Genomic DNA, 14,962 nt, shown 5'->3' with positions numbered 1-14,962 from the left:
TCATCGATTTACTCGAGCAGGCACCAGTAACTTCTCCACTGTGAGACTTGTTGTTACTGTTTTTGGCATATTGAATATGCCACAGGTAGCTTGCCAGGCTCTGCCGTGCAGGGGGGATACTCTCAGTAGCTTGCCGGGCTCTCTGAGAGGGACAGAGGGATCTAACCTGGGTCAGCCATGTGCAAGGCAAATGCCCTACTACATATATACATTATATATGTACATACATATATATCTCAGATAATATGAATATTGGTTGTTGGACCACACCTGGCAATGCTCAGGGATTACTCCTGGCTCTTCACTCAAAGGTGACTCCTGATGGGGCTCAGGGGATCATATGGGGTTCCAAAATTGAATCCGGTCACTTGTATGCAAGGCAAGTGCCCTACCCACTGTACTATTGCTCTGGGCCTGGATTAAAAATATTCTTAAATCACTGAGGTGCATCCTTAGAGTAGGTAGACTGGGTCCCTCAGCACGCAGACTCTCATGTGTGTGCTGGCTCTCAGGACCACAGGGGCAGCTTTGTTGCTGGCCTGAGAGCTGGGTCTTCATGCCAGAGGAGCAGAGATGTGTCAGAGGTTTTACTTCTCGGGGCTCAGGGGTCCTTCAGTATCTTGCTATCTTTGGGAAGGAAATTTCACAAGAATTCACTCATGTCATGCACAAAATTCAGAAAATAGATGTAAACAACAAGAAGAAAATGAAACACTCAGAGTTAGGGGGCAGGAGATAAGACAATGGGTAAGGTGCTTGCCTTGCATGCAGATGACCTGTGTTTGATCCCTGGTGTGTATTCAATAAATAAGTGTGTACGTTCTCTCGCCATATGTGTTCAGTGGCTATAAGCCACTTCCCCACCAACAGACACATAAGGGAGGGAACAGGGCCTCCAAGCTGGTTGATGATCAGTCGTCTGTTTATTCTAATCTCCATCCCACCATTTATTCCATTCTTCCCGCGTGCCTGTTTCAGTCTTCCTGAGCACCCGTTCCAGTCTCACACTGCCCTCATTCCCATCTCCTCCTATCCCTCATTCTAGTCTTCCAGCACCCAGTCTTGAAGACTTAGTCAAGAGCCCAACCTCCCAGGTTGGGGGTAGCAAATATACATAGGTCAGATAGCACAATCAACATATGTACAGCTCTTCCTCTGGGGAAGCCCTTCTAAGACAAAGATCTCCTCCTGTTAGGAGATCCACTCAAGGGCAGAATTTTCTCTAAGGACATACTTCTCCTTTACTTCGTCCATAAAAAATCATCTTAGATTTACTTCTTAATAATCTTTATGGTCATTTTGTATGAACACAGTAAGAGTGTTCATCATTCTTGGTGATGCTCATTTTTGCCAAGATCTTTTTGTTCTTCCTAATTTTTTTGTACTAAACTAGTGCTTTGGATTGATGATCTCTTCTCTTCAGGAAGAAGCATCTCTCAATGAGTAACTTAAAAAAATTCCCAAAAGGGAATAAAGATTCCCTGAGGCAAAGAACATACTGCTCCATCCTTGTGACCAAGTGTGTTTTGCTTCAATCTTACTCCATATGCAAATTCAGCAAGAACACCAGCACAAAAGATGAGTGAGAAGTGAAGTGTGTGGCTTATTTAGAAAATCACTTTATAAAAAGAAAAATAGGAGCTTTTGAACCAAGTATTGATAAAATCACAATTCTGAAGTGGAAAGCACATTCTCTCCCACCTCGCTGGAATTTCCTGTTTGGGTTAACAGGTTCTAAGGGCATTCTTCCGAGTTTCCATGGTACCCTTCCACCTGCACCACCGGCCTGTGGCTTACACGCTGGCTAGCAATGGGAGCTGCTCCTCTTGGCTCAGGTCGTCACCACTGTGGCTCCTTTCTCCCCAGGGCGGGAGGGCAAAGAACTTCCCCCAGGCCTGGGCTCCTTGTCCCTGTTCTCACTGAGCTGGGGAGAAGGCAAGGAGCCAGCTCCCCCAGAGTGCAGGCCATAAGGATGTGTGTGGGGGCCCTGCTTATGGGCTTTGCAGATACTCCAGGCCCTTGCTCTGTGACCTGGTCCTTTCCAGAGCAGGGGAGGAGAGGGTCTGCCTCGGCTGGTCTGTACTGGACGCATTGCTGCACTTCTCAGTGTGGCTCTGTGACTGTTCAACAGCCTTTTCCCAAACACACACACTGAGAGGAAGTCCCAGTCCATGAGCACTAGAGAGAACACTGTTCCTCACAGCAGCAGTTTGTAGCAACTAAGGGCCTCCTGTTGGCAGGTCCTGGGAACTTATTTCAGATGCTAAGAATCTAGTCAGAATTAACTACCCCCTGGGGTGTGGTCCTGCCAGCAGGTCAACCTGTACCTGTGGATCTAATGCAGCAGCAGCCTGATGGTGCCTTCAGACTTCCTGATACCCCAAAATTGTCCCTGTGCCTTTGGCCAGAACCCAACAACTTGGGGCAAAGTTTACCAAGAAATCAAATGGCCAAAAGTTAGGTATGTGGGAGCCACACCCATAAACCACCTCCGGTTGAGCTATACAAACTCATATATTGTCCTCATTTCAGAGACCCATAAAGTTTGAAAGAGACCAAAAACTGCAGTTAGGGCTGGTGCGCCCTGCAGGGCTTATGCCAAAAGTTTATTTCTCTAGAAAAGATAGAAACAAGGGCCATGATCCAGGGACATGCAAAAGAATCTCCGAACTGAGCCCCTCTGCTCCTTAAGGACTATGATTCAGGAGGTCTACTAACCCATTTTGGCACCCAGAGACTTATAGAAATGCATCTAGACTGTGAGCTGAGCTACAACTGCAAGCCACCCAGGGTGGAGGAAGGATTTTCTCCCAATGCTTTCTTTCTATGGGCATGATAGCGGCAACAGGAGCAGCAGCGCCCACGTGGCGTAAGCCATCTTCTAAGACTCACAACCCAGAGGTACTTGCTGTCGTGACGTGGCACGCAAGAGATCATGGGATGGGGGTGTTACCAGCACGCCTTCGGCCCAGATGAGATCTGGAGCAGCCACGCACAACATGGCCACACCCTCTGCTCCTTAAAGACTTTGATCCAGGAGGTCTACTAACCCATTTTGGCATCCAGAGCCTTATAGAAATGCATCTAGATTGTGAGCTGAGCTAAAACAACAGAAATCCAAAACCACATGGCTGCGAGCTCCTATAATCTTCATTCTTAGCAATGGAAAACAAACCATCAAATGAAGCCTTTTCAGCAGGTTTGATTGTTGGGGGAAAATTCCAAATAATAATAATCAGTTCTCTGTTGAAATATTGAATATATCCAAAGTATAGAGAGAATAAAGTGAAGATCATTGGCCACTCATGTGTGGGGGGGTGGGTGGGAGGGGGGTATATTGGGGTTCTTGGTGGGGGAACAGGTGCACTGGTGAAGGGATTGGGGATTGATTATTATATGACTGAGACTTAAGCCTGAAAGCTTTGTAACTTTTATCACAGTGATTCAATAAAATAAAATAAAATAAAGTATCTCCGAACTGAGCAGCTTGCTGCAGAGATGCCTCCAGACTTTAAGCCAGGCCGACTTCACCAGGGTGCCTCTAATGGGCAGGCATCATCCCTCCACCTGCCCCTAAAAACCCCAGCACAACCAACTTCCAGAACCCAATGAGAAGTGTAGGTATGCAGGTTCAGTGATGGAAAACTCCAGCCTCAAGGGATAGGGGATAGGCCAGTCCCTCTCATTCCCTGTCCCCATAGGACCCTGGAGGTCACACCCACCAACTGCCTCTGGATGCTACGTAAGCTCCTTGGTGGCCATCATCCAGAGACACACAAAAGAATCTCCAAACCGAGCAGTATGCTGCAGAGATTTCTCCAGACCCTAATTATCTGCAATTTTGGAGTTCCAGGAGCACGCAGCTGCACGACATCTTATGCTATTCATAACAAGCAATACAAAAGAGTATGGGAGAGATTGTCTGACATAGAGGCAATGGGAGGGGTGGGTTTGGTAGGAAATATTGGGTTCTTGGTGGTGGAAGATGTGCACTGGTGGAGGGTTAGGTGATTGATCATTGTATAACTGAAACTCAAAGAGGAAAGCTTTGTAACTGTATCTCACAGTGTTTAAAAATAATAATAATAATAATAATAATAATAATAATAAACAAAATTAACATTCTGAATTATAAAAAAGTAACATGGAGTTCATGCCCAATTCAATCCACTTAATCAATGGCTGAATAAATAGTACTCCTACATTAAAAGAGAGAGAGAGAGAGAGAGAGAGAGAGAGAGAGAGAGAGAGAGAGAGAGAGAGAGAAAACTAACTGCCCATATCCAAGGATGCAGAAACTCAGTGAGACAGAGACCCTATTGCAGTAATGATTTGAGTCCTGGCTTCCTATAGTATGATGGCTTTCTCTTATCTTTGTGTGTTTTTTTAGCATATTTTATGACAGCAATAAGATTGCTGAATTATACTCACCTAACATGATTACATTCTCTCTTTGGAAGTTAAGTCCTTTATGAGTATACTAAGTATACTTGAAACACTAATCCATAGGCCAGTGGTGCAGGTAGAAGGAAACCATTGAGACTCAGAAGCTAAGCTAAACAAGCTAAGCACCATAAGAAGTTATGTTAAGAGCATGGTTGTGGAACAAACTCTGTCATGACCCAAAAAGAGATAATTTAACAAGGACCCCTTCTTGGAAAGTCCCCTGACTACCAATGAGCCTGTGGCCCCTGTTCCTCTGTTTTCTATTCTTTCGTCCGTTGCTGTCTCCTTTGGTGGCTGACATCTCAATAGGAAGTAGGGACTCAGATCGTTACTGCAATGGGGTCCCTTTCTCACTGAGCTCCTGCAGCCTTGGATAGGGGCAGTTAATTCTGACTAGATTCTTAGCACCTGAAATAAGGTCCCAGGACCTGCCAACAGGAGGTCCTTAGTCCCTACAAACTGCTGTGTTATATCTAGTGCTTTTCGATGCCAGGGTAGCTTACAGTTTACCTTGGGTTTATCCTTGTCCCTCACCAGACCCTCCTTTGGGGGATGTTAAGAAGTAAGGTCAATTGAGACTTAAGTCAAGTAAATATGCTGGAAGCTCAGGAGTAAATATTCGGAGTCAATTAACTCCCATGTTACAAAGCATAGCATCAACTGTCTTTCTGTGTCTATACAAAAAGGACATTACTAAACCATGAAAAGGGCATAAGAAGAAAGAGAAAAGCAATGCAGGATTAGTAGTGCTTGGTGGAATTGGGTGTGCCTTGGAAGCACTGTTTCTGGGAGTAACTCAATAAACCTAAGCTTCCTGCAGGAGAAGCAAGGACAAACCAATGTTATCCCTCCCTCTCTCTCTCCCTCCCTCCCTCCCTCCCTCCCTCCCTCCCTCCCTCCCTTCCTTCCTTCCTTCCTTCCTTCCTTCCTTCCTTCCTTCCTCCCTCCCTTCCTTCCTTCCTTCCTTCCTTCCTTCCTTCCTTCCTTCCTTCCTTCCTTCCTTCCTTCCTTCCTTCCTTCCTTCCCTCCCTCCCTGCCCTCCCTCCCTCCCTCCCTCCCTCCCTCCCTCCCTCCTTCTTTCCTTCCTTCCTTCCTTCCTTCCTTCCTTCCTTCCTTCCTTCCTTCCTTCCTTCCTTCCTTCCTTCCTTCCTTCCTTCCTTCCTTCTTTCCTCTCTCCCTCCTTCCATCCCTCTCTCCCTCCCCACTCTCTTCTTTCAGGAACTCAGCATTCATGCTACAGGAAACTTAGATCATGAAGACCATCAGAAGAGAATCTGGTACCCTAGTCAGCAAGCTGTACCTGAGGGAAGGAATCTTTCTGGGGCATCCAGCAAGTAGAGCCCAAAATGAAACAAAAGCCTAACAAGCTGAGACCAGCCAACCCACTGGCCAACCTACAGAACCATGAAAAAGTGGGAGATAGATGACTTGTTACAAGTCACTCCATTTAGGGGTGACAGTGGTAGGTGAAAAAAAAAACAACAGAAAAATGCTTGATACTATGATTTGTTTTCAGTTCTGCCAATTGTTTTAACTGGAACTCTCAGAAATCCAGAGCTAATAGGTTACAGGTGTGTTTACAGACATACAGAGAAATGGACAGATGGTCCCACATCAGCAGGACAGCTGTTGGATTGATGATTCTGGTAAGAATCAAAATTACGATCTTGAGTCCAACCACTGAAAATTTGAACAGAACCTTAACACTGCATGTGTAAACAGAGTTCCTAAGAAGAAACTTCCAGCATTTTTTAAAGGTCCTCAGCTAATTAGATGAGTCTCATTACATTAGAAGATAATCTGTGGACCAAAGAGACAGTATAGGTGGTAAGGGCATCTGCCTTGCTCACAGCTGACCTAAGTTTAATCCTTGGCACCCCATATAAAACCATGAGCCTGCTAGATGTGATCCCTGAGCACAGAGCCAGGAGAAATTCATAAGCACCCATGGTGTGACCCCCAAAACAAAAGCAAAAAGAAAGACAATCTGTTCTCTTTCACTGAAGTCCATTCACTCAAATATTACTCTCATCTAAAAATTGCCTCCAATCCAACAGTTACAGCTGGTATTTCACACACACACACACACACACACACACACACACACACACACACACACACACACGGTCTATGAACTAGCCAAGTGGAAATATAAAACCTGATTATTACAGCCCGTAGCTTTCATGAGATGCCCTGGCATTGAGGTGGGCGTACAACACTGGGTATCCTCTGTCCTGCCTAGAGACTTACCACAATGGGGACAGTCACAGGCCAGGTACTGGAAGAAGTCTGACTATAGCTCCTGGAACAAGAAAAGATGGGGAACAGGGCTGGAGAGGTAGTGACCTCTCACAGGGCCAAACCACGCTCATATCCAGCACTGAATATGGTTCCCTGAGTCCTACCAGGAGTGATCCCTAAGAGCAGAGCTAGGAGTCAGCCCTGAACATGGCTGGGTGTGGGCCTAAAACCAAAACTTCAGTAAAAATATGGGGGAAGGGACAGATGAGCCCATTGCCCCTCTTGATTCAGAGATATTAACATGAGTCAGGGTAAACCCCAGGTCCCTGGCCAAGTTCAACCCTCGTAAAAGAGGAGAGACTTATGTTCCTTTTTATGGCCCCAAATCTTGGAGAGTCCAGATACTAAACAGCCTCCTCAAAGATGAGTACAAGAGGGGCTAAAGCGATAGCACAGCAGGTAGGGCATTTGCCTTGCATGCGGCCAACCGAGTTCAATTCCCAGCATCCCATATGGTCCCTGAGCACCACCAGCAGTAATTCCTGAGTGCAGAGCCAGGAGTAACCCCTGTGCATCACCGGGTGTGACCCAAAAAGAAAAAAAAAAGATAAGTACATGAAGAACAGGAAGTAATTGCTCTAGACAATCAGAATAGAATGGTGCTTGGTATCAAACAACCATTTCCACATTTCCCAGGTTGTTGGGAACAGTTTGTTCATCACAGGACCTATTAAAGGCAGACCCAAATGTAGTTTTAGATGGAAGTTCATTTTAAGGACACACACACAAATTAAAAAGAACCGAAACAAACAACTTCGTTATTATTATAATTTTTTTTTTAAAAAAAGGGCATCTAGAGGCTGAGTGATAGTACAGCAGGTAGAGCATCTGCCTTGCACGCAGTCGACCAGGGTTCGATTCCCAGCATCCCATATGGTCCCCTGAGCACTGCCAGGGGTAATTCCTGAGTGTAGAGCCAGGAGTGACCCCTGTGCATTGCAGGGTGTGACCCAAAAAGAAAAAAAAAAGGACATCTAATACAGGATTTGTGAAAACAGATAGTCACTGTGCACTCCTCTGGACCTAGCCTTCTTGCTCATGACCTCCTCATGACCTCCTCATCAGATTGATCTTTTACAAGACAAAGCATATCATGTGATTCCCTTGTTTAAAATCCTCTTATGGCTTCCCTTTGCTCAGGGCCATTTTCCAAAATGTAGTTTGTAAGATGCCAGATGCCTTTAGGGACATACTGGTAAGTATATTTTTAGATATATATATATATATATATATACATATGCATGTATATATAAATTTCTATGATTATCTTCTATTTAAGACAAGTAAGATGACTTTTCCATTGGGTGAGGCAGTAGAACAGCAGAATGCACTTGCTTGTTTGGTTTGAAGAACAATGTTAAGTTGGGGCTGGAGTGATAGCACAGCAGGTAGGGCATTTGCCTTGCACGCAGCTGACCTGGGTTCTATTCTCAGTATCCATATGGTCACCCAAGGACTGCCAGGAGTAATTCCTGAGTGCAGAGCCAGGAGTAACCTCTGAACATCGCCGAGTCTGATCCAAAAGGCCAAAAAAAAAAGAACAATGTTAGGTCAATAGTAATCCAGGGCATAGAAAATGGCAGTAGTCAGGCAGGTGAAGTAAAGGGGGAATTGGGGACTGAGAGAGTGGCATGGTCACTCAGGTTTGTCTCCTGCCCTCTTATCCTCTAGAGACCGTGTGTGTGTGTATGTGTGTGTTTGCCACAATAGCACAAGACCGATGTTTCCTCAAACTGCACCTCCTTTTCACACTGCCAGTCCCTGTGTCTGAAAAGCTTTGCCCAAGTCCCATCACACATCATGTCCAACTAGAAAACGATCTTTTAAAAGCCAGTTCAGTAGTCACCACTCTCATGAGTTTATTGTCTTTGTGTGTGTGTGTTTTCCAAAATTCCCATCCTCTCATGAGCCATGGAAGAAGTTATTGACTATTCTAGAAATAATAACTCGTGGAAGAAGTCTTCACAACCTGGAGGTCATTAACTCAAGCAGCGAGTGGCCCCTGGCTTCCAGAAAAGATGTCCTAGGCTGACAAAGTTGAGCCCGAGAGCAAGCACTAAAAGAAAAAAGAGAAATCCTACGGTGCTGAAAGCAGAGAAGCTCTGTCCCTCGCCAAGGTGAAGCCAAAGCCTATAAAAGCAAGGGAAGAAGGAGGAAGGAGGAGAAGGAGCGGGAGGAGGCAGAGGGAGGAGGGGGAAGAGGAGGAGAAAGAGGAAAAGAGGGAGAAGGAGGATAAGAATGAGGAGAGGAGGTAGAAGAGGGAGAATAAGGAGACTGACTGAGAAGGCAGCCCAAACATCCTCAGAAGAGCATCCCTAGGAGAAGCCAGCTTGACCTCTACATGTTAACACTGACTTTCTGAGTCAGCTGTGAAGAAGAGAGAAGACTATATATGCTGACTATAGATGTCAAGGCCAGCAGGCACCAGATCAAACAGGCTGTGATGAAGCCCTTATGGCACTGGAGTGGCCAAGTAAAAGCCCTGATCAGACTTGATGAAGAGAAGGAAGCCTGTGTTCTCTGGATCCTGACCAGGATGCGGGACACACCAACAAAACTGGCATCATCTAGAGTCCAGCTGGCTAATTCTAAAGACACCTTCCCCCTCCCACCATAAATATAAATAAAATTAAAGAAGAGAAGGTTACTTCATTTTTTCTATAACCCTTAGAAAACTGGGCCTTATCTACTGAGGTTCCTCTCAGCCAAGGTCCCAAATACTGAAAAAACACTACCTCTTACCCTCCCCTCCAGACTCCTAACCTCTCTGTCCAGAGAGTGAAAACAAACAGTCCTGGGGTGTGAAGGGCTCCTTTTCACCCAGGCAGATTATTTCTTCCCCTCCTGGGTATTTCCCTCAGTGACCTCCTCAAGGAACTAGTTATGCCCAGGTCCCCTGAAAAGCACCCAAATCACATTGCTTACAAAAAGAGCGATGGCCCCCATGATGTGTGGAGGGTGAGTGATAGAAACAGGAAGAACTACCAATTTGGGCTGAGTTTTCTCCCTAGTTTCTGTCCCAGTAGACCGACAGTACCACCAGCCTGGGAGCTCAGGACCTGAACTCAACAGACTTCTAGGTTTCCAGTTCCTGCACCATCGTGGACTGGCCACTGGTCTCCCAATTCCAGTTCTCAGAACAATTTGCAACTGTACTCTGGAGCTTACACATGTGGTTGCCTGGTCTGTGAAATGGACACAACATCTGGTCTGTATCTTCTGCAGGTGTGGCTTTGGATTGGTTCTGTCCTTAATATCTGCCAATCAATAGGATGGCCCAGGTAGCCAATTCGACAGTGAGATCCATGTTCTGAACTGCAGTTTTTGGTTCCATGGTGGTCCAATAACAGGTTTAGAGGATAGTTGGCTTGACCCTAGACAAAAGGCAATGGAAGGCAAGAGTACTGGGAGAAGGGGAAAGAGAGTTGAAAGAACTGAACCCAAGGATACATCCTGTCTTGCAATATGAATGGTCTCTGACACTTGGAGGAAGAATCATGAGGTTAAGTGGATTATAGAACTAGGATTACCAAGCAGTGGGAGGAGAGAGTGTGAAAGAAGGAAGAGGCATATTGCAAGTGACTTGTAAGGGCATGGTGAAGGATCTTAGGCCCTTTGTGATGAAGGTGATGAAGGTGCAGTAACCTTGCCCATCAAGACCATAAATGATAGATATTTAGTCTATCAAATGATAGATAGATAGTCTATCAAATGATAAATGATAGACTATTGTAATCATGTTGTAGCACTATCCACTGTCAATGGACAATGTCCATTGTTGTCCCATTGTTCATCGATTTGCTCGAGTGGGCACCAGTAATGTCTCCATTGTGAGACTTGTTGTTACTTGTTTGGCATATTGAATGTGCCACGGGTAGCTTGCCAGGCTCTGCCGTGCAGGCGGGATACTCTTGGTAGCTTGCTGGGTCCCAGAGAGATGGATTATGTGCACAGTTCTCTCCTGAGGGAGAGATATTTAACTACATCCAGAACTGGAGGGTCTTCTGGGAAATGCCGAAGGGACTGTCAATGCCTCTGAGACCAGAGGTAGCTGGCAAGGAGGTGGTCGCACTGTATGGGAAGGGCTGCCATCCAGTATTTTCTAGAGAACCTCTCATGACTTGCAGATCACCAAGTTGATCAGGGCATTGGCTTCTGTTCAGTGGAGAGAGCCCCACCGTTAGTGGTTTAAGAGCAAGCAGCCAGAGTTTGGCTCTAAGCTGACAAGTGGTGGGGCCAGTTCTCTAAACTGCCAGACTCAGCCCCCAAATTACTCTACTGACAAGTCTTCAAGAGTGGAAAAAGTATCACTCCCTGCCCAACCTCACCTTCTTTTCATTTCAGATGTACGAGCTTGAGACAGGAAAACGAACATGCTCAAGTAATCCTCTCTCCAACAGCCACCCAGATCAAGGCCTAAGGGATCTCTATCACCCCGGAGAGTTCCTTTCTGTCTTTGCAGTCAAACACCACCCCTCAAGTCCCCAGATGATTTTTTTTCTACCATCATCTATTGGTTATTGTTTTGCTGGGGGATTCCCAGCTCCTTATCCAGGGGTCACACCCTGTGGTCCTTGTGATGCCAGAGATTGAACCTGGGCCTCTTACAAGCAAAGCTTCGGCTCAGCCCTCTGTCCTCTTCCCAATGTATTCACTGGTTTTGTCTGTTCTTGAACTTAGTAAAAATGAAACCACAGGTGATATGGCCTTTTGTATTCGGTTTCTTGTGCTCAGTCTGTTTCAGGTACTCGCCCAGGTTTGTGTGCATAAGGAGTTTGTTCTTTTAAAATTTCTTTACAGAGTAATTTTCCATTGTATGGCTTTGCTGCTATTTGCATTGCATTTCAATGGACACTTAATTGACATAGGACTTTTGTCTCGCTTTTATTATCACAAGTAAAACTCATGAATATATACTGGTGGACATTTACACTCTGAAAACTATCTAGGGGTGCAATTTCTGGATCATTTGGGAGGTGAAAGTTTAATTTACTGGAAGCACTTTTCTGTTACTGTATGACTTTGCCTTCTGACCTGTAGTGAGAGGTCCATTTGTTTTACATCTCGCCAACCTGTGCATTATTCATCTCTTTAACTATAGTTTTATGGTGGGAGTATAGTGATAGCTTCTTGGTGATTTAATTTGTATTTTCCTATTGAGGACATCTTACATGCCTTTTGGCCATTTGGCTATCCTTTTGTGAAGTGTTTGGTCAATCAAATTAAAATTTTTTTCTTGTCAAAATTAGTTTGCATGTTTATAACATTTTTTTTACTACCAATAATATGAAAATTACTAGGAGCTATGCTTTTATTCCTTCTAGGTTAGATTTTCTACCTAACTCCAAGTTTTCAAGTAACTGACTCAAAAAAAATAAGAAATACAATTGTTTTTAAAAAGTCCTTAATGGGGTCCAAGTGATGGTACAACAGGTAGGGCATTTGGGTTGCACAATGCCAACCCAGATTCAATCCCTGGCACCCCAGATGGCTCCCTGAGCCCCCCAGGAGTGATTTTTGAGCAAAGAGTCAAAGTAAGCCCTAAGTACCTTCAGTTGTGGCCCAAAAAGTGAAAAAAAGAAATATTTAAAGCTAGTAGGTATCCTAAACAAAAACACCAACTTAGTCTATTATGAAGAGGAGAAAAAAGATGTAATTTAAATAAGATCTAACATTTAAAAAAAATCTGTCTTTAACTGGGTGGAAGATCAAACATTAATTAAAACAATTTTGGAGAATATCATTTGTACTTTAAAGGTTCATTATAGTATAGTTTGAGCAACAGGAATTCTGAGATCAAATCTAGATTATGGAGTTTAGGTAAACCACTTAAAAACTTTTTTTATTGAATCACCATGAGATAGTTATGAATAATAAAGCTTTCATTATTGAGTTTCAGTCATACATTGATCGAATACCCATCCCTCCACCAGTGTACATTTATTTTCCATGGCCAGTGTTCCCAGTATTCCTCCCGCCACCCCCACCTCATCCCACCCCTTGCTTCTGTGGCAGGCACTTTTCTTCTTATTCTCTTTCTTTTTTTTTTCAAGTTATTTATTTTATTGACTCGTCATGTGGAAAATTGCAAAGTTCTCAGGCTTATGTCTCAGTTATACAATACTCAAACACCCATCCCTTCACCAGTGCCCATGTTCCACCACCAAAAATCCCAGTATACCTCCTACCCCCTGCCCCCCACCCCGCCTGTGTAGCTGATAAATTTCACATCATTTTCTCTTTACCTTGATTACATTCCATATTTCAACACAAAACTCACTATTGTTGTTGGAGTTTCCCCCCAAAAGAGACAGCCCTACTCCCAAGGAAGCATTTGATAATTAGTTTTCCATTGCTGGGAATGAAGAGATATGAAGTCCCGCTGTTCCAAGTACATAACTCTTTTTTTCTCCTTCCCGCGCCCCCAAGTTAGTGCCTGTTTAATAGTTCTCATAATATGGCCATAATAAGCCACACCGCTTCTCCTCGAAAAGGGAAAAAAAATGAGAAAGAAGGATATTACCCCTCCTCGGCCGGCGTGGGGCTATGGCTTAGTTCACAGACTAGAGACATGGCTGAAAGCAGTTTCTGGGACCAAAAGTAGTCAAGTTGGCCTCCGGATCCTGGTCGATCAGCAGCAAAGTGGCCACACAAAAGTGTGGCCACCTGGGTCAAATCTCTGCAGAACGCACACTGGTATCGGCCCCGGCCCAAGACTGCCCAAGTGTCCCACTATTCCAAGTACATAATTTTTTTCCCTTTTTTCCCCCTTTTCTTTCTCCTTCCCACGCCACCAAATTCGTACCTGCTTAATAGACCTCATAATATGGTGGATGTCACACCGTTTCTCCCTGAAAAGGGAAAAAAAAAACGAGAAAGAAGAATATTTCTTCTCCTCGGCCGGCGTGGGGCTATGGCTTAGTTCACAGTCTAGAGACATGGCTGCTACTTTGATTACCTTCAATATTTCAACAAAAAACTCACTATTATTGTTTGGAGTTTTCCCCCAAAGTCAGACCTGCTCAAAAGGAACCGTTTCACATTGCTGACAATTAAGAGATATTAATTGTTGCAGCTGTCACGGCCGCGCGGTTTTGGATTTCTTTTTAAAGTCCAGGGAAAATTCTGCCAGAAATTGCATCACTGCAAGCTTTACTTCCCTTTTGTGGTGCTCATAAGATGGAAAAGCCTGGAGAGAGAAACCCTTGCCCTCTGGCGCCGCATGGGGCAGTGGCTCGGTTCACAGTCTAGAGGCATTTCTGCAAGCTGCTGGTGTCCAAAGTAGTTCAGTTGGCCTCCGGGATCATACTCATGCAGCAGCAGAAAGGCCACACACGTGTGGCCACTGCGCTTAAATCTCGGCGGAGGGCAGGACAGGTACCCCCAGCCTCCTGGGATCTTGAGCGCATCCCTCAGTAGCCAGCTGGTACCTCCATTTTATGCTCAAAAAGCGGTGATTGCCATGCTATGCTTCTTATTCTCTTTCTACTTTGGGGCATTATGGTTTGCTATACAGTTACTGAAAGCCCATCATGTTTGGTCCTTATTCTACTTTCAGCACGTAACTCTCACCCTTATGGATCCCTCCAACCATCATTGAATTAGTGGTACCTTCTCCATCCCAACCACCTTTTCCTTCAGCAGGAAGTAGGCTTCCAAACTGTGGAGCGATCCTCCTGGTCCTTGTCTCTACTATCCTTAGGTGTTAGTCTCATATTATGCTGTTTTATACTCCACAAATGAATGCTGTTATTCTATGTCTGTCCCTCTCTTTCTGACTCATTTCACTTAGCATGATCCTCTCTATATCCATCCACTTATAAGCAAATTTCATGACTTCATCTTTTTTAACAGCCACATAGTATTCCATTGTGTAGATATACCAAAATTTCTTTAACCAGTTGTCTGTTCTTGGGGACTCAGACTGGGCAAACCACTTATAATCTCACTTTCATTTAATATTTAATATATACTATGTTTATAGGTGGGAAGGTGAGGTCCCAAAGATGATGCACAGATAGTATCTCTCCAAATGTGCATTGAGCCCCAAAATTCTCCACTGAATGGATTTCGTGAGTTTCATTCACAGCACAGTTTTCTTTTGCACCCTGCCCCCGACCCACTTTTTTTTGGTTTTGTGGCCCCACTCAGTAGTGCTCAGGGGTTACTCCTGACTGCACACAAGAATCACTCCCGGCAGGCTCAGGGGACCCAG

The 14,962-nt window shown here is 44.7% G+C and overlaps 1 protein-coding gene across 1 annotated transcript in view; it reads left to right on the top strand.

Annotated features, from left to right (window-relative positions):
• Positions 1 to 14,962, top strand: part of BCL2L11 (BCL2 like 11) — a 218,406-nt gene that overhangs the window by 63,190 nt on the left and 140,254 nt on the right. The window lies entirely within an intron of this gene.

The sequence above is a fragment of the Sorex araneus genome, chromosome X, assembly GCF_027595985.1.
Source record: "Sorex araneus isolate mSorAra2 chromosome X, mSorAra2.pri, whole genome shotgun sequence".
NCBI classification, from domain to species: Eukaryota; Metazoa; Chordata; class Mammalia; order Eulipotyphla; family Soricidae; genus Sorex; species Sorex araneus.
Note: the sequence above shows the minus strand (reverse complement) of the source record. Positions and strands in the feature narration are given on the sequence as shown.